This window comes from Balearica regulorum, chromosome 4, assembly GCF_011004875.1.
Source record: "Balearica regulorum gibbericeps isolate bBalReg1 chromosome 4, bBalReg1.pri, whole genome shotgun sequence".
NCBI lineage: Eukaryota > Metazoa > Chordata > Aves > Gruiformes > Gruidae > Balearica > Balearica regulorum.
Window position 1 is genome coordinate 19,170,947 of NC_046187.1, and position 20,912 is coordinate 19,191,858.

General features: G+C 43.4%; 1 protein-coding gene across 7 annotated transcripts in view; it reads right to left on the reverse strand.

The window, feature by feature from the left end:
- The window catches only part of ARHGAP24 (Rho GTPase activating protein 24), a 227,768-nt gene that overhangs the window by 79,480 nt on the left and 127,376 nt on the right, over positions 1-20,912 (reverse strand). The window contains exons 1-2 of one of the 7 annotated variants that reach the window (XM_075751354.1): positions 7,721-8,021; positions 6,874-7,150 (exon numbers count right to left, since the gene is read on the reverse strand). The exons of 2 other annotated variants lie outside the window; for them this stretch is intronic. The gene's annotated coding sequence lies outside the window, so the exon portion shown is untranslated. Of the gene's footprint in view, positions 1-6,873; positions 7,264-7,425; positions 7,548-7,720; positions 8,023-20,912 lie in introns of those variants that run through there. 4 more of the 7 variants (XM_075751353.1, XM_075751356.1, XM_075751351.1 and 1 more) reach the window with 4 other exon arrangements.

The window sequence follows — 20,912 nt, forward strand, 5'->3', positions numbered from 1 at the left end:
TCCCTCATCCACAGGCTTTTGTTGCTTTCAGCAACTTACAGGTCAAAAAGCAGATGATGTACTGACAAAGGAAACTTGACCTACATCCTGCCTCACTATGCTAGGTTACATCTTTCCTGTGCACACTTATGTAATAAAGAGAAACAGTGCATATCAAAGAGGGTTCAGGAATTACAGCCTCTGCTCCTGCCTCCTCAGTAGCTCTTCACCCATCTTTGGTGAATTCCTTTAAAATTTCTCTGCCGCATTCTCCTCTTTCTGCAAAAAGCAATTAAGAATACTTACTGACCTCATAGGGGAGACATAGCACTTCAGTTAATTAAAGCCTATAAAGACTTCAAGATTACCCATCAAAAGGCTTTATAGGAATGCAAAGTGCGTCATAAACCCAGAAAATGACCCAACAGAGACACAAAGGTCATATCGGAAGTGAAGTGTGTCAAGTAAAGATCCCGTTTAGATTTAAAGAAAAAGGTTGTAACTTAAATTACTACAACATGCTTTCCCACTGTACCTTAACTGAGATTTTACAACACAGTAATCAGAGAGGTAATAATTTCACATGCTACTTGGTGAACTAGAAAGAATGTATTTAAAAGCAATTTGCAATCAGAGATACCTGGCAGAACCTACTAACTATAAATGTTGATGTGTTATCTGCCTTAAGCAGCAAAAAGAGTGAGGACCCACACAAGCATAAGCAAAAATGCCTCTCACTACTACTTATCACTAGCTTTAAGCAAAAGCCTCTTTAAGTTTTGGTGTTAAAAAAAAGGAATCAGCTCCTTTCACTACTTCAGAACCTGAAAGCCACCAATGACTGGGTTCTTACAGGGTTGAAGGACAGGATCTCCTGAGCTGCAAGGGGAGCGAACAACATGCCAACAGGGACAGGAGAAGGAGTGTGTAAGGGCAGGGGACAGTCTGCTGCTTCTACTGCAGCAATCCACAAGGTTAGTGGTAGATTTTGCCCCCAGGGCATTTCACACGTACCACTGTAAAGCAAGATACCATGCACTGGCTTAAAAACTTGCCTGACCAGACAGCATCACAAGTCAGGTCACGGATCAGGGCAAATACTTTACAGTCCTTGATGTAATAATTACACAGCAGTGACTGTACCATTTCACGAGAACTCACTGCTGCCTTAGGACTCTTTTCCTAAGCACGAGGATGCAAATGCAGTCAGGACCACAACTTGGCCAGAGAGGGAGGGCTGGCAGGTGAGGGTGACCCTCCCAGGAGAGCCTGGGTACCTTATGCTTCAATCAGTAAACAACAGCCACAGCGAGCACCTGTACTCCTGCTGGAAAGCTGGCCCAGCGAATGTTTTTGACAGTTCATTTGGGTGTCCTTAAAGCTACCAAAAGTTTATGTAATTTGCACCTTCTCTGCCCCAAATCCCCACAGCATTGTTTCTTTCCCCTAACAGTCCTCCGTATACCACATGTGAACCTCGGGGTGTTACGTCAGGTTTGAAGGAGCACAGGAGCAGGGATGAAGCACTTAAGTGGCCACCTTTCCCATTTTGCCTGGTGAACACCACGCTATTCAGGGTATCCAAAGCCTTTTACAAAGCAGATCTCAGCAGTGGCCTCACACTCTTTTAGGACCAGTCAGTGACTGCTTAAGGTAAGAACTTCTACAATGAAGGATCTCAGCATCTTCTTTCCATTGCTCCAACTGACAGCTTCCTCTGTTCTTGGGCAGCAGCCACCCCTTCACCTCCCCCAGCCACAAGCCACAGGCTCTGCCATGTATTAGGGTACCCGGGGGGAAAGGCAAAGTGAGCTGTGTATTTCCCAGTCTATCACCACATCTTTTGGAGATGCAGACAAAAAGGCAAAGATAAGCCCATGTTCGCTTGTTCCCCTCAGGATGCCAGTACTTAAAAGCACTACGTTGTGGTTCAAGATTCATTCCTGCCAGCAATGGTCACTGGGTAATACATGTGTTATATGGGTACGGTGTGCAACCTACTTTCTGCAGAAAGACAGTGCACTGTACAGCTTACACAGGCTGCGGAAAGGCAGATGATACTGTGAGTCAGCAGTGAGGTTGCTGGCACTAACTCATCAACATGCTGTTTCTGAAAAAAACTCTGAGTTTGCTTAAATCTGGCCGATTGACCTTGTACTGCTTCAGCGCTTCCTTCTAATGACTGCAAAACTTCCAACCACAGCATTTCTGATTCACTTGTATGTGTCCAAAAATCTGATTTACAGGCTTTTGCCAGTAGCTACCATGATGAAAATGCTATTTGTGGATCTGAGAAAGAAAAGATAATGTAGAAGAGGGAAATGTAACAATCCAATTCCACAAAAATGAATTCTATTTTCAAACCTCCTCAAATTAAGTTTAAATGAAAAAAATATTTCCTGAAGACACATTTCTCAAAGTAGCCACAGCTCTTCTGATTCTGAGTGCCTAAATAAATATATTCCACACTGCATGGCCATCTCTCCAGTATATGAAACAAAGATCTCAATGTCAGGCCACAGGAGGACATGAAAAAACATTTGGTGCCAAAACACACCATCTCTTTCCTCTGGTAACACAACACCATTGGTCAGCTCCCCAAGTGGCAGATGTTCAAAATCCACAGACAAGCATGGTGGGTTTTTACTGTTAGAGGAAACATTTGGGGGTTTTGTCCACTTACTATTGGAAACTTAGTACTTTCTCATTACAAATCCAGCTCGTTTGCAATGGAAATATCCCATGGGGAGAATAAATTGAACCAAGTGAAGCCTGACGCAGAATATAAACAAGGAAGCTGAAACAACTGCTGGATGTTGTTAGCTCTTCCACACATTTTCAGGAAACGTTCTTAAGTACATAGATAGGTAAGTATTATCTGTATTTACCCCACATGGGAATGGTTCAAAGCTGCATTAGGGGAGGTTTAGATTGGACATTAGGAAGCACTTCTTTACCAAGAGGGTGGTCAAACACTGGAACTGGCTTCCTAGAGAGGTGGTCAATGCCCCATACCTGTAAGTGTTTAAGAGGCATTTGGACAATGCCCTTAGTAACATGCTTTAACTTTTGGTGAGCCCTGAAGTGGTCAGGCAGTTGGACTAGATGATTGTTCTAAGTCCCTTCCAACTGAAATATTCTATTCTGTTCTATTCTATTCTACCCTATCCCCAAGCATATGATGATTGTTTTTATCAAACATTCTTTGCTGCTTCTAGCTCCCTCACTTTTATTTATTGCTAAGTGTAAAATGTCAATTCAGGCATTCATTGACTGACATCTTTCCCATCCACAGAAGCTGGGCTTTTTATTTTTTTGTACAAGCGAGGCTACCTTTTCACTCTGCTGCCAGATGGACTGAAAAGTGCACTGGTCAAATCGGCTACATGCAAAGATGGTATTATCCAAGAAGAGCACCAGGAAACAGATAACAACAACACGAGTATATCCAAGTCTGGCTCAGTACCTTTACAAGCTACCAATAGTGTTGATCTGCAGTCTTATCCAATCTGCACATTCTCAGAACTGCCACACCAACTCCTTAAGCAATCCCTCCCAGCCAGACACCCCTCCTAGTGACTGTACTGTGTGGGTGACCCGTGGGGTTGTTAGGATGTTACTGAAGAGACAAGCCTGGTCCTGGCCAGAGAGCTGTCACAACGGCTAGGGCTAGCTTTGAACTAGGAAATCTGCACCCCACTGGCAAGCGCTGCAGCAGCTGGTGCTCGGTGCTGGCCCTTGGGAGAGGGTAGGAGCAGCGCAGTTCTCTTTTTTCTGAGCTTAGATGCCCATGGCACACAGCCTGGAAACCCACAGTTCAGTCCTCAGCACTCTGACATCCAACCAGCAGACAGGAAAATCTCTTGAGAGCCTGAAAACTACATTACTTTTTAATTGACAGTAAAATTCATGGCCATGTTTTCAAGAGTGCCATTCCCACAGCTGGGGTCAGGTTTTCACAAGAAGAATCTATCTGCCTACCTGGAAAAGGGGAAGGTTCTCAGAAGCACCATAGAGCAGCTCTTGTCACAACCTGAATGACCCCAATGTGTTCCTGATCATTTTGAAAGTCTGCCGCTTACTTTCATTGTTAAATCAAAAAGATATTTTTCAGAAGATCTGTTCCCAAGAGCAGGTTATAACTGCTCCTCTGCCAGCAGGAATGAATGCTGAGAACTTGCAACTTTTTACGTGCACTGTATTAAAGCACTTCATAATTGTGTCTTGGAATAAGAGGGAGCTGCGGTCTATGGATAACGTTCAGGTTAAGTACCTCAGTAATCTGCTACCATCGGACATTCAGAGACAGACAGTCAATGACTTCATTTAATGATTTAAGGATTAGAATGAGTTTGGTTTTGTATCAGACTTGGCTTAAGAAGGATGAACTGGATTCATTACAAAATGAAGTTTAATTAATAAGCTACTTACAGTTAAAATTAGCTAATTAAGCTCAGGGCAAAAAAACCCAACCAAAAATAGAAACTAGTTTTAAACCAGCCTATGTAACTGTGATTTACAGCTCTGCATTTATAGTACATGAAAAAAGAATGAATTTGACAACTGCTCATCTTCACCAATAGCTCAGAAACCAGTATTTCTTTGAATTCACATTTAAATGACAAACTCAGTCCAGACTTCACAGTTTGCTTTTGAGCTGCATCAGTCCAATTTATAGCCTGCAAGAGATACCAGGTGCAGAGCTTATGTGCAATCCATAACTTTTTCATCCCAACTGGAACAATAAAGCCAGAAAGATACTGCATCTCCTTGAACTAACGTTTCTGCCCTGTCTCTGAGTCTGCACAGATGTTAAAGTACAAGCGTAACCCCATTTTGGAAAGAAAGGGCAAGAGGCAGCAGCAGGCCATCTGCAGAGCAGGGGAGGGGAGCTCTGTAATATCCGTAAGAAGCTCCAGAGTAGAGGTGCTACAACACATCCTGTAGTACTACCTTCTCCGGCTGTGCTCAGGGCATGACAGGTGACCGGCAGCACAGCATCTCACTCACTGACCTAATTAAAAGGCTTAAGGGGTCTGGGGGAAAAGAAAGAAGGGATTTTATATCCAAATACTGTGTAAGCACATGCTCAATTCAAAACAGCTGTCAGGAGCATTACAACTACCTTCCTCTTACCTCTCATATTGCACAATCTGGACTACCAAAAGCCAACTCAACTGCTGCTATTTTGGTCTGTCTTCAAGCAGAGTAGTTGACAACAACTGTAGGTAGTTAAGAATAACTGTAGTATCTCTGAGGTAATGGACTTTGTTTTTTGCTTTGAGGGCCGTATGTCTTTCCAATACAGAGGTACAAGAATATCAAGATTAGATGATGTAGTTAGTCATACAGACTCTCTCCTGTGCCAGGCTGATTCTAGCACATACCAGTTATGAACTGTATCGCTCACCTAAAAAATTTTAAGGACTGTACTGTGCACAAATATCCTTTGTGCAAATGCAAATATGGTACTAAGACTGGTGAATATTTCCAGAACCAGTTTGTTTGGTATCTGCCCATGAAACACTCAGGATAACAGGAGGAGGAAGATAGGAAGATACAACGCTGAAAGAAACGTCCAGTCAACCTTTCCAGCAGTTTGGTAAAGCTCATGCATTTGATCACCATAAGCTTTAATCTTTACAGATATGTACAGTGTCTCCCAGGTAAGTGCTATTTGCCGTAGCACTAAAACATTTGTCATTGAAGTTTTAATGAAATCTCATCCACTTCTACTTTTTCCAGAAGAAAACCCAACTAATTAATCTTAATTATTGAGAAATTAGAATGAGTTCTAGACCAAACAGACTCAGAATTCAGGTCAGGGAGTAACTGACTCTTCATTCCACTTGCCTTCATTTTAGTAATCTGTGTTGAGACTGGCAACTCAGCAATCAGTGTTGAAGACTATTTCTGGAGGATAAAAATCTGGATTAGCCAGAATCAATAATAACAAAACAGAGTATTTAAATTTTAATATTTGAATAATTTTTAAACAAGCCCCAAAACATTATCTAATCTCACATGAACTGGACTGGTGATTAGCTAATTATCTGAACTCAGTTCATGCCAACACATGCTATAGCTACTCTGCTTGTACCATCTGCACTGTTTACGTACAAATACACATATCTAGCAGGAATACACTGAAAACTCGATTATGAAACTTCATCTGCCTTTTCAAATGCACCTAAAGTGCAGCCGAGGCAGAGAACATGACCACAGCAGTGCAGAGAGCAGTGCAAGAACAGTGCATTTTGGTAATAGCCACTTCTGGTACACCAAGGAGGCTGCAACAGCTCAGCACGCTGAAAGCTAGGCAGGATCTTTAAACACAGAGTTCATGGGACTTCAACAGTTCCCCTTCCTGGCATTCTCTACCAAATCACTCAAAAGAGGTGGCAAGTCATGCTATTTTAAGATAATGGTATCATTAAGGGTAAAATACAAGTAGTTATTTTAAAACACAGCAACGCAGCTAAACTGCATCAAGGCTCACCCTGAAGTCTGAATCTGACTCTGAAACAAGGAATTTGCAAACATTGCACAACTGAGTTAAAACAAAAGGGTGAAAATGCAAGACAGCAAAGTACTGGCCAGCTACCCAAGGTATATGACATATGTAAAAGTTTCCTTGCCTAAGTCCAGCTGCTGCTCCAGCACCCTGCGAAAGCTGGGCGCTCCCGTGTGACCAGCAGGCTGAAATCCTCTCTCAAAACAAAGCACACTTTAAGAAGCTGTTACACAGCACCAACTCTTGTGAACCGACGAGGAAGGCGGGCAGGATGCTGCAGAAATCCAACAGCTCATCTCCCTGGCAGTATCACAGCGGGCTGTGACACAGCACATACTGGTGTCTGTCAAAGAAATAAATCTGAAGCTTTGAGCTCTCACCTGGCACGAGCACACGCTGGCAGCAGTCGGCGCCGGCGCGGGCACCTCTGGCGCGACGGCCAGTGCTGCTGGGACTGCGCGGAGCGGCCAGCCCTGCCCGCGCTCCCGCTATCTGCTTGCTGGCAGCAGTGTCTCCCGTGACTCCATCGCCCAGGAATGGCAACCTCCTTGCCCCTCAGGGCGCGGTGCTGCTGGGGGGCCCGCGAACGTGGGGACAAGACGTGCCAGGAGCAGACGCGAAACCTCCCAGGACCAGCTTCCTTCGCGTGGGACCGACCTGCAGGAAGCACCGCGGGGACACACGGAGGTCAGGAGAGCTGCCAGAGGGAGACCACAACACTGGGGCAGATCCGAGTCGTGCCAGGCACCGCATGTACGTATGCACACACTCAGACACACACGCGCAGAGTTTGCCAGCAAACCCTCCACCCCCCAGTCGGGTCTGATCAAATCCTCAGCCGGCTGGCTGGTCAGAGGCAGGCTATTTTCTTTTACAAGTTAATACAGTTAGAAGAGAGGAATGGATTGTAGTACTTGTCGCAGGCTACTCACCCAGGCAGCGAAACGGCTGTATTTCTTTAAAAGCAGAATGCCTTCGCTTTGGGAAACTTATTTCTGTTTTGCTATTGTCATTTGCTAACTTGCCCAAGAGTCTGTAAAATCCCAGAAAAGGCTAGGAAACGAGAAGAGACGATTTAAAAGCTGATGGTCAGGACAGGAATTTATGGAATGAAATCTTTAAGGGCAGGAGCAGATAGAGCAAGCCAGCTAACGCTTTCCTGCCCTGTCTCTGACCAGCAAATTCATTTCGTGGGCAGAGCAAGGGTTACAAAATGATTTAAAATACCTGCTTGTGATGTGTGCTTCTCTGCATCAGCTGGGAGTCCTTGGTGTAGCTAGCACACTGCCATGTCTTGTCCTCCTGCCTTTTCCAGCAGACCCCTTGCAATCGCAATGTCGCAGTTCCCCAGGCCTTACAATCAAGTGGTTTGTTGTAACAGAACTAAAAATAGTGCTGAATTTTTCGCTGAAGCACTTGCTTGAGTGAACATAGTGCCAGTCAGCCCATGCGTTAGCAAGCTGTACAGACCTTTAATAATAACTATAGCCCAGATCCTCCTGGAAATATGACTATTGACTGTCTTTGAAATGTTTTTGGAGTTTTTTTTAAGATGACACAAAATAAATCCTGTTTCTGACCGCTAAAAGACAAAATGAGGGGAGTTGTTTTAAGAATATCCTCAGGGAAAGAGTGAGTCACTTAAGCTGCTTTTATGATAAAAGATCCCTGGAGGAAGTATATCTCCTTAGTAGTCTCTGAGCTGTTCAGAGATCCATATGCCCTCAAGAAAACAAAGTTTCACATTGTTGGGTTTTTTGGTTTTGTGTTGTTTGTTTTTACTTGTTCGAACACTTGCTTCCACTGCAGCATTAGTACTAGCATGGGAAACTGGCTAACACTTCCAGAGGATGATTAACAGAAGCCTCTGTCCTGCAGGGCTGTTAATAAGGTCTGCGGAAAAGACTACAAAGTGGCCCACAAGGATGCTGCATACGAAAGTTTATGGCATACGTTGACAAGTCCAGGCAAAAAAAAATGTCAAAGGGAATTATTTTTACAAAGCTTTTCTTTAATGTGGCCTGAAAACATTTACTGAAGACAAATGTTGCAAAAATGTCATTCAAGACACAGAAGCCAGCGCTGCTGCCAAGGTCCAGGCTGGGATCCCAGAAGCAGATTTAGATGCAAAGCTTCCAGTCAGCACACATGAGACTCTCACATGTTCACACTGTGGCACACAGGTGGGTAAGCCAAGAAATGAGATGGCAGGTGATGGCTCGGAACAACCACTTGTGGCATTTTAAAAGGCTGGTAAAGCCACAATCATTCTCCTGGTAGTTGCTTCAGTTGTGAAGTGGGCACCAGAGAGTACTTGACAGCAAGCCAGGACATTTGAACCACAGAGAGTTAAGTCTTACTATTGCCAGTGGACATTACTCTGTAAAAGAATCTAGAAATCCAGACTCTATCACATAATATACACCCGTGAGAAGGTAGCATCCATATCTTTAGTCTGTGCTACACACTATACTTAGTGACTTTGTAAGTCAGGATAAATTTACAAGAAAATTATTTCTTCAACAAATAAAACTGCCACTGCCAGAGAAGCTTTCCAGAAATAGCTCTCCAGGTTAGAGTAGTACTGTACATACATAGATATTTACATATATACATACACACCCCTACACACAGAGAAAGAGAAATCTATAGATACATATATTTTAAAGGAAGATTTTAGGATGGAAGTAAACCCTAAAAAGTTGGAGAGTTACTGGGAATATCAGAGGACAGTCAGTTTTTTGTTTGTTTCACTGATTTTCACAGGAAGAAGTTGAAACCAAAAAGACCAAGGTGGTTTGGCTTTAATGGAAAATTGTCTCCCACATTTTTGTTTCCCCTCATATGTCTTTGAGCATTGCTTCGATTTAATTTGTTTTGCAGTAGAACAGCAATATTTTTGCCATTGTGAAAGGGCTGGCAAATTCCTCCTACTCTTTTCTGTTGCTGACAAAACATACTGCAAGGCAGTATATATATATATATATATAACATCTACATAGCAGCAGAGGTAGCCAAAAACATAACATTGTCTTCATTCCTGCTCCACTCCCCACCTATTATTTATATAGAGAAAAAGCATTAAGAGAGCACAAAGTTCTCACTAATTTAGCCTCACTTCACCATCTGTTACTTCCCATGAGTTGATCCTAATGAGAAACTACTTCAAAACACATTTGAGGACCAGCTGCACCCAGTGAAGTCATCAGAGAAAGGGAATATTCCCCTCCCAATACATCATACCCCAATGATACACATCAGCTCCTTCCCTTACCAAAATGAAGGGGAATGCTGCCATTAATATGAACGCAGCCCAGGTCACAGCCTCTTGCAGTCGTGTTGAGCAAGTATCCCACTCAGTATTGTTTTTCTCAATAATTCACAAATTTCTACCTGGTCAGAGGGGTGACAAGAGAGCTACAAACAGTACCTGTCCCCCAGGCCTGAGCAGCCAGCTTTCTGCAGCTGCTTCTCCTGCAGTGCATTCATTGATGGGGTGATCACAGAATCATAGAATACCAGGTTGGGAGGGACCTCAAGGATCATTTGGTCCAACCTTTCTTGCCAAAAGCACGGTCTAGACAAGGTGGCCCAGCACCCTGTCCAGCAGAATCTTGAAAGTGTCTAATGTCAGGGAATCCACCACTTCCCTGGAGAGATTATTTCAATGGCTGATTGTTCTCATTGTGAAAAATTTTCTTTTTGTGTCCAGTCGGAATCTCCCCAGGATTAACTTGAACCCGTTACCCCTTGTCTTTTCCGTGTGACTCCTTGTGCAAAGGGAGTCTCCATCTTCTCTGTAGCCACCCTTTAAATACTGAAACATGGTGATAAGGTCTCCCCTAAGCCTTCTTTTCTCAAGGCTGAACAAACCCAGTTCTCTCAGCCTTTCCTCATAGGCAGGCTTCCCAGTCCTTTGATCACCTTTGTGGCCCTTCTCTGGACCCTCTCCTGCCTGTCCACATCTTTTTTGTATAGTGGGAACCAAAACTGAACACAGTATTCCAGGTATGGCCTGGTAAGTGCTGAGTAGAGTGGGATAATGACTTCTTTATCTCTGCTGGTGGTGCCCTTGTTGATGCAGTCCAGCATCCTGTTGGCTTGCTTTGCTGCTGCAGCACCCTGTTCACTCATATTGAGCTGCTTGTCCACTTCCCCACTCAGTTTGGTATCATCAGCAAACTTCATCAGGGTACACTTGATCCCATCATCCCAATATTGATCTCTGGGGGACCCCACTTGTGACAGATTGCCAGTTTGAAAAGGAGCTATTTACCACCACCTGTCAGCCAGTTCCCCACCCACCACACAGACCACTTGTCTAGACCGTAACACATCCATTTCTCTAGGGGGAGGCTGTGAGGAACTCTTATCAAAAGCTTGGGAGAAATCCAGGTAGACAATGTCCACCGCTCACCCTACATCAACCAAGCAGGTTGTCATAGAAGGTGATCAGGTCTGTCAGGCACGATTTGGCCTTGGTGAATCCATGCCGGCTTTTCCGGATTGTGTGCTTCATTTGCCTTGTGATAGCCCCCAGGAGGATTCGTTCTGTAACTTTCCCAGGGAGTGAAATACAACTGATGGGCCTGTAATTTCCTGGATCCTCCTTTTCAGCCCTTCTTGTAGATGGGAGTGACATTAGCCTTCTTCCAGTCTTCTGGGATGTCCCACAATCTTCATGACTTCTCAAAGATTATGGAGAGCAGCCTCACAATGCCGTCAGCCAGCTCTCTTAACACCTTTGGGTCGATATTGACAGGGCCCATCGATTTGTAAAGGTCAAGCTCCTGTAATAGTTCACATACCAACTCTTCCTTCACTGACGGTGTTTGCATCAACTTGGATTTTTGTTCCTAAGGCCTGGGGCCCAAGAGGGCTGATAAAAGCAGAGGTGGAGAAAGCATTGAGAACCTCTGCCTTTTCAGCATTGTTGGTAACTAATTCACCTCTCCTATTTAACAACGGGCCAGTGATGTAAATATTCAACAGGCAGCCCCTGCCCGAGCAGTCAGACATTGGCTGACATTACGCAGGGAAGGAAGAGTGGAAATACAGGACGATAGTTGCCAAGATTAAGAGAACTTCACCACTGAACACGCGATTGCCCTGCAGACAGCTGAACCACATCACAGCAAGTATTTGGCATCTGTCATTGGAAATGCTGAGGTTAAACCTCTCTGTCCTTCTGAGGAAAATTCCTTCTGAACATCCACCTAAATCCCTTAGAGTATAGTGGTCCCATATAGTGGTGGGACAGACTGCAAGATGAATTTGGTTGGGAGCCAGCCTGTAAGTTTACTGTGTAGTTCGGTCAAAAGCATTTGAGCAAGAACAACAGTCACCTCCCGGGCCCAAGAATACTCTGGAAAACAGTGGCCACTTTTTAACTGTTTGAAACAAAGCCTCTAAAGCTTCATGCTGTAGGATTCCTCTTTACAAGTTGGGTTAGCCTGAATCCTCTGCTACCGCACCCTAAGCAAATCAGCTGGGCTTGGGCGAGCACTGAAGAAGCCCAGGGAAAAGCCATGCCATGAACCTGCAGAGCTCCCTGGCCGCTTGCTCTGCCCAGTGCTCAAAGGCGAAGCCTCTGAATGCAAGTGGTCACCACTTAAATAAATTGCTGCTCCCAGTACAAATTTAGAAGTTACTACTTCTATTTGCTGACCTGCAAAACTATCAAAACCAACAGAATGGGTCATTAACATTGCAAAGTGATATTCGAATCCATAGGTAAGTGGACTCTGCAGTTTGTTGTGGGTAGCTCTGCAATGCTGCTTTTGTTCCGCAACAGTTTTCTAATTGGGTGTGTGTATTTACACCTTACATATAGGAAATAGGGTAGATACTGTGGGAACATGACTTACGGAAGATAACACCACCAGAACCTGAAGATTAATCACTGATGAAAAGTGTAAAGCATAATACAGAACATAATCCCATATTCTGAAGGACTAAGAAACTAAAAATAAAAACCCCAACAAGCGCACAACTGATGCTTAAAACCTACTGTGTCCAAACCACAACCTTGAGTCTTCACACTGTGTAAAAGCAAAAAAGTGAGTTACACTTAGGCTACCTTAGCCTTTTTTGAGGGAAGGGCTTTTTTAAAATAGTTTCTAGAGCACAGGAGTTACATGGCTCCTGATCAAGCACAGCAATTCAAGATGATGATAAACACCATTTCTGTCTGTGAATGGTGAATTACACATTTCGTCTGAGCAAATCAATAGCCTCACAAGGTGCACTACATCAAAGATCAGGCTCTCAACTTCTGAATTCCCTCAATAAAAATTACACTCTAAATAGTCTTCCACCTTTCCTGCAGTTCATGGAAAAGGCAAGAAATCTCTCTGTGTCCTCTTTGTTGGCTCATGCTTCTGCTCTCTGTTGCACCAGGGAATATTTAGAGCAATCTTTTGTAAACAGCACGTGTTTCTATGTCTGCCCCAGCACTGGCCACAGCACTCTGGGGCTGCGTTCCTGAAGTTTTTGGACATCGGTTGACACCAGGGCCACCCGAGCAGGGAGCAGCTGTGTGTGTAGGTGGGCAGGGAAAAAGGGGAGGGACAGGGAGATGCAAAACTTAACAACTTTGCTGCCTGCAAATGTCACGATCCTGACTGCAGCTCCCTGCGTCCAAGACTGTTTAACAAGTTTTCCTCTCCTACTGGCTGGCTGAGGGGGGTTGTTTTGCCGGACATTTTGCTTTCTTCCCTAGGACCATCTCAGTATTTCTTAACTGATGAAACAAACTGCTTAGTAATTTCTGCTCTGCCTCTGAGGTCCAGGGTCTGCCACTTTTCCTTCCTGTTTCCAACATCCCAATGAAAAGATCATTCGTTATTACTGAATAGACTAACTGAGCACACTGGGATTATTTTCAATACTTCATGTGCCTTCAGAAAGCAATTTTTTTTTCACAGTGCATGCTTAAATGGGACTCCAGCCTCTTTCTTCCTTCAGCTTTATTAGCTTAAGGCATGAACAGTTTCAGAGGTGCCAGCTGGGCTAACACCCATGCAAAAAGGCAGCAACACCCAGAAATGTGAATTGTAAGGATCATACGCTAATGTAAATTTAGCTGTCCAGCATATCCCTAGTGTTTTATGACATATGTTTAATAATATGATCACATATATATTAAAGAATGAGGTATGAAGGAAGACAGCTAAGCAGTGTAAGTACTCACAGAATACTACTGAGGGGAATCTTTAAATTACCCATCAGTCCCCAACTGCTTAAAATATCCATCAATCCCCAACTGAATTTAGTGTGACAAGAACACTTTGGATTCTTTGTTAAAAACCCCTAGAAAACAGGGATATCCAGATTCGGGTCTGCCTTCCACATTATGAGCAATTCTCTCATTGTCAATAAAATAATCTCTGTTGAAAGTAAAGCTATCAGCTTGGCCTTCAAAATTACTAAAAGAAGCATTACGATGGTAGACAGTACTAGACATTCGTGTGAGAAGCTGAACTGTTCTTTCGATTACTATGCTGCATAAAACTGTGCTATATGCATTCCACGGGTAGGTGAAAAGTCAGTCACATGCACAACCATAACTGCAAACTAAAGGACATACCAAGAGGGAGACAAGATTACAATCACAGAAAATGAGAATCAGGCACAAAAATTATTTCCTATGAGATATAGATGCAGCATCTGGTTTTGCATATTTTAACAGGAATAAATCTTCCCGAGTGCTTTCCTCCATTTCCTTCCAACTTCACTGCAGTCCAAATCCAATTCAGTTGATATGTAAGAAATGAGCCTTTCTCCGCATGTTTGTGCATTTGGGGTTTGAGTTGGTTATATTCATGCAGCCCGCAGGGATGCCCAAATAACTCTGAATATGGCATGCCGACATCTCATGGAAGCTTCTGTCAGCTGCACTGTGTGAAGGGCTCTCAGCTGCACAACCATTTAACTTGCCCAATTACATATTTGGCTGCTGTTCTGCCTTGCAGCTTAGAGAAACCCTCTCCTGGAGTTAGGTCACAAGAAAGAATTGCCAAAATATGCTACTTTTCAAAGAGCTTACTCCTAAGGAGAAGAGGAAACACAAGAAATGTTATAGCAGGTCTGGAAGAAAACATCAGAAAAAAAAATTACTGTGCTGTTGTAATCCATAAGGACAACATATTTTCTATCTTCCTCTTATATGTTTTTTCATTTGAAATGCACAGGTTCATAAACACAAATTTATATGCAAATTGCACCAGACATTAACTCACTTCCAGTTTTGATGCTGGGAAAGTATGGTGTTTGTGTGATGCATCTGTCTTCTCGACATAAGCAAACACAGGCTGTTATTTGCTTGGTTTAAAAAAAATGAGTAAACAAAAAATATTAATTAAATGGGGAATTCAGAAAGCTTAGATGTGGATTCAAAACTTATTACGCAATCACATCAACTTTGAGTCAAGGAGAGCATGAGAGACAAGACGGATACTCCAGTATATTCTCTGCAGTAGTCTCCAGTATATTCTCTGTAGTAGTAACTTGGCACTTTATTTACACGCGCCATTAATGTCTTGTCTGATGTAACCAAGTATGGATTTTGGTATGTCATGTGCTTAAGCAAAATTAAGTCATACATACGCTGAGAAGTGGCCATATGCTTGTTCCACATGTGTCTCCCTCTACATCAAAGTGAAATGCTGGTAACAGCATAGTCTTGGATTCAATCCCAGAGAGGAAATGAGAAAATAAGCAGAGGTTCTGAAGATGAACATGGTTTTGAGATTTGATCATGAAAAATAACCCTCTAGGTGAGCCAGAAAAGCACATTACTTGCTCTTACATGAAAAACAAAACTTCTCAAACTCTTTGCTTTTGGGAAACACAGACATCTTGCAAGTCACAGGGTTTGTTTCCCAGCAATTTTTCCAACCGCTCAGTGACATGTGCCACCAGGGTGATACAGTTCATCTGCAATACCACAGTTATGAATCCAGCTCTTTAAAGCTGTTTCCTCCTGGGTCATCAGTTCAAACACAACCCTGGTCTGAAACTATTGAAACCTGCCATAGCCTGACACCTGCGAAGTAGCTCAAATGAAACAAAACGGTGCTTTCACTCCTGTAGCTGCCGGAGAAGCATCACCATAAAAATGACTGTAATCAGTACCACCTCTGATACCCAGCTCAATAAAAGAGGCCAAGGGCAGGGCACATGTGGAGGATAGACTCTGTCCTGTGATTTCTTCTTGTTCTGAACAGAAAGGCTTACAGAAGAATAGACATACTGAATCTCTACTCTCTTCAAACGTCTGGGTATTCTTTCTGGTACCTGCCAACTCCAAGAGACCCTTGGCAATACTATAATTTCTGCTGGGCTCTGCTAAATTAGATGCTGATAACCACTGTTTTGCTGAGAAGGTGAAAACATATTCCTCAAAAGTGCTTTGTCTTTTTATATCATCTGTGGGACCTTCAAAGGTCCTACAGAAAACTGTGACTTACAGCTAATTTATAAAATATTAATAATACACAAATCACACATATGGGCCCTGTTAGTTTTCCTATATTACAACATCAATTCCAGTAGAGACTTTTCTTATCCTTTGTAACTTGGCCTCTGTCAGGAGATCAAAACACTGTTCCTTTTCCATTAGAGCATGGAGTAATACAAGCTTGTATTTATTCCAAAGCTTCCAGAAGAGGAAGGGGGCAAGAATTAGCTGTGCATCACCATTTCCCAACTCACACACAGACACATCAGCTGCTACTTGACAGCTAGGATCAGTAGGTTATTCCAAAAACATGGACTCCACAGCAAGCTGGAAGGTAAAGCTAAATTTCTGTACTTTGCATTGCTCTAACTTTGAGAACGGGCAAGGGAAAACACAATAAGAAGGCAGAAATCTCACTTCTGTCCACAAAAGTGCTTTTGTGCCATTAATAAGCAGAGACAAGAGTAGTGAATACTCATTTTCCATATCCCTCATAGGTAACCCTAAAATAATAAGAGTCTACTGGGTATTAACTACTGTCTTCCGGGGACTAAGACAAAAGAACAGTTATTGCTATGGCTAATGCTAATAAAATATGTTTGAGTTACATAAAAATAAACAGATTATTCCTCTAGGCTGCAGTAAGTGGATAAATATTTGTATCCCCTTTCCACAGATAACAAAACAAATGCAATGAGGCAACAGTGAAATATATAAAACAGACCTGAGAGAGGCAATTCCAGGAACAGAAATGTAATACATTCATTCTCTAGCCATTGCCACCACTTACTCCACAAGTGCTGCTCCATCAGTAACTAGGCTATAAATAATAAATTACATATTTGCTTTGCCCAGGGTAGAGATGCCCTCAGCAGACACACTCCTGTTCTGCAGTGAACATGGGGGATAGCCGTGATCTTGTTTCCAATTTAGCTTGCTCAGCTACAGTATGGAGTGGGCATCCCTGAGGAATCCCAGAATTTACCACTCCAAAGAGCCTGCTACCTGAACAGGCCATTTTTGCTGACTGTTGGAGCTGAGCTGTCACACTTGCTGCACAACTTTTAGCAGCTACTCAAAAAAACCCTAATTTCTTGGTTAGTCCAGGCTAGAGAAGAAGTTATGAGTATCTTCCAAAGGGCAGGATCAAAGCATGCTAAGAGCAGAGCCCTGTCAGAAAGCATCTAGGCTTGTTGCCAGCACTCCGTGAAGGAAGTATTTTACACACAAACAGAGGCTTGGGTATGGAGTCACAGCTCTAATGGTATTTATAGGCTTTTTACTTTGTAAGGGCTCGTTAGAACCTTCCACTGTGCTGTGCTTCCCTGACCTGTGCAGGAGGTTCACTGCAACCCTGACACCTGTGGACATGAACACAAGATGCAGTTTCTCTTCCTCCTTTGGGAAATAAGAATGTGACTTTTTATACTGTAATCACCCCTGAACCAATCCAATATACTTCCAAGCTCTGCGTGGTCTTACACTGTATGGATAACTTTTTCCTGTTCTTCCCTCAACTGCACACTTTTCCAAGGAGATAAAGCACAATTTCTTTTCCATTTCACCCCAAAAGCATAATCCTTACGGAGCGCCAAGAAGCTGAAACACCTTGAAGGCTGCTGTATCCTATGTGTATCTGTGTCTATTACAAGCATGTTGGGAACTTCAAGGAACTAAGCAAAATCAAACACAACTCTGTGTTAAGGAGGATCATTCTCCCCATGTAAAACAAACACACACACACACAATCCACAAGTACAAGCACCCACAAAGCCTTGGCTCAGGTATTCTGCACGTATCTATATCCTATACGCTATCATACCAGGAGACATAGCTGTTTAATAATATTTGGAAAGAGCCAGTACTATTTACTGAAGGATAAATAATGAAAACTTTTCCAACCAGTGCAGTCGTACAGTAAGGGGCAAACTTCAGACACAGTATGATGCACAGGATTTGTCCTGTGAAAATCCTTTCAATAATTTCAACTAGAGTGAGAGTACTTAAAAAACATACATGAATTTCTCATTAATACTACAAATGCAACACGTTGCAAACTGCAGTTCTGCATTCACTATCAGAAGCATAAATTTCCCTTATTTTGTGTATCCTTCTCTATCCCTCTCCTTGGCTTTATACCTACATTTAGTAGCACATGACTTCTTCATTTGATGCTCATATTGCTTTCTTTTTAAAGTCTATCCTGACAAAATCTGTGCACAGGCATGGTATTACAGCCAGACTAACAGCACTTACAGAACTTCATGTCCTTGGATGTACTAGATTAGCTACAGTCCAGCATCATTAGGATTTACAAACACACCTTAGTTGACATCCTTCCTTCAAATTGAAACAGCTCAACAAATTCCTGCGCTTACAGCAATTACACAAAAACTGAGATGTAAAACAGTGCAAGTTGCAGGCATTTGCCAGGAAGCTTGCTACCTCTTGGATAAGAGGTGGCCTAGCTGGTCAAAGACAACCTAGTTCCTACTTTTTGTATTTTGAAGAAACTAGATACAGAAAAACTATAGTAAAAGTTACTATTTTTACCAATTGCCATTATCAAAGGAAGAGATAGTCTGAAGCTGTTTTCCTGCACTCTATCCAGACTACCATATTTTATCCATAGCCTCCCATGCAGTCATTCAGACCTTTTCAGACATTTAAATCTCTTCAAGTCCTGACAAATCTTTTCCTTTAGGTTCCTGCAACATTTGAGACACCATCCTGCAGCTGAAAAGGCAGGAAGCAGGCAGCATTTTTCAACAGCACCTTTTGGCATCAGCTGGTATATTGCAGCAGAAAGAGGATGATCTCACTCAGAGATAAGAGTGTTGGCAGACAGATAGGTAGTTACCTGAGCTTAAATAGGTCAATACCAGTATAGCAGTACCAGCTCCCAAAAGGCTTCATCTGTTCACCAGTTACTTCAGCTCTGTGTAAGGGGGAGCCCAATTCAAGTAATACAGCAGCCACAACGCACTTGCTACTTCAGCAGAAACAGACTGTTGCATGAAAAAATTTGGATCAGCATGTTTTGAAAACTTCAGTAAAATTGATTCTGGATTAGAATTATCAATTGATTTCCCTCTTCACCTTCCTAGGAATTGAACCTGTCTACACAATTAAACTGTATAGAGATTTTCTCTTAACCTATAAAAGCCTTTTATTTATAGCTGTGTCTCATCGTATTAAACACCCTGCTCTAATCTATTACAAATTGAAGGGATGATAAATACTAAAGCATAGGCTGAATACACTCAGCACATTATGCATTTAAAGCACTGCAAAATTTTACTTAGCAATTTCCATCTGAATTAAGAGCAATCTTCTCAAGCTATTTTGTATAAACCCAATGTCACATTGCTAGCAGAAAATAACTAGATGAACAATGTGGCTTTTTATTAATCTCTGTTTCATGGCTGTTCTGGCCCATCTGAAACCCTCAGCAATAGGGGCTGTACCAGCAGACAGTCATCTGTCTGCACAGCAACAGCCGCACAGGCAGCTCGTGCACAGCCTCCCATACTACACTGCCAGTAAAAATGCAGTCTCTTATTGGCAGTAGCTCCCCAGCATCAGACTTTGCCTTCTCCACCAGCCACACTATTCTTCCACCCTGAGGAACAGGAGCAGCTGGCTAAGACAGTGTCAGCAACATGGCCTTGGTTAAGGCACTGTCTTGGGTTTGCGTGGCAAGGTTTTGGTAGCGGGGGAGGCTACGGGGGTGGCTTCTGCAAGAAGCTGCTAGAAGCTTCCCCATGTTCGACAGAGCCAAAGCCAGCCGGCTCCAAGACAGACCCACTGCTGGCCAAGGCCGAGCCCGTCAGTGACAGTGGTAGCACCTCTGGGATAACATAGTTAAGAAGGAAAAAAAAAAACAAACCCACCTAAAGGCAGCTTTTGCAGCCAGAGAGAAGAGTGAGAAGATGTGAGAACCAACTTTGCAGACACCAAGGTCAGTGAAGAAGGAGGGGGAGGAGGTGCTCCAGGCACCAGAGCAGAGATTTCCCTGCAGCCTGTGGTGAAGACCATGGTGAAGCAGGCTCTCCCCCTGCAGCCCATGGAGGATGATGGTGCAGCAGAGATTCACCTGCAGCCTGTGGAGGACTCCATGTTGGAGCAAGTGGAGACACCTGAACGAGGCTGTGTGGGAAGCTCATGCTGGAGCAGGCTCCTGGCAGGACCTGTGGACCCATGGAGAGAGGACCCCATGCCAGAGCAGGTTTGCTGGCAAGACTTGTGACCCTGTGGGGGGACCCATGCTGGGGCAGTCTGCTCCTGAAGGTCTGCACCCTGTGGAAGGGGCCCATGCTGGAGCAGTTCGTGAAGAACTGCAGCCCATGGGAAGGACTCACCTTGGAGAAGTTTGTGGAGGACTGTCTCCTGTGGGAGGGACCCCACGCTGGAGCAGGGGAAGAGTGTGAGGAGTCCTCCCCATAAGGAGGATGGAGCAGCAGACATAATGTGATGAACTGACCCCAACCCCCATCCCTCTGTGCTACTGGTGGGGAGTAGGTAGAATTTGGGAGTAAAGTTGAGCCCAGGAAGAAGGGAGGGAGGTGTTTTAAGATTTGGTTTTATTTCTTATTGCTCTACTGTTTTCTTGGTAATAAGATGAATTTTTTTCTAAGTTGACTCTGTTTTGCCCGTGAGGGTAATTGGTGAGTGATCTTTCCCTGTCCTTATCTTGACCGATGAGCCTTTCATTATATTTTCTCTCCCCTGTCCAGCTGAGGAGGGGGAGTGATAAAGCGGCTTTGGTTGGCACCTGGCCTCCAGCCAGGTTCAACCCACCATAGGCACGTCTTAAATGTTTCTTAATCTGTGGCCCATACTGACTGAGGTTTAGTTACAGTAAATAAATAATTTTCATATACCTTGTTGTCCTGGTTTTCAGCTGGAATAAAGTTAATTTTCAGAGGAAGCTGGGAGGGGACACAGCCAGGACAGGTG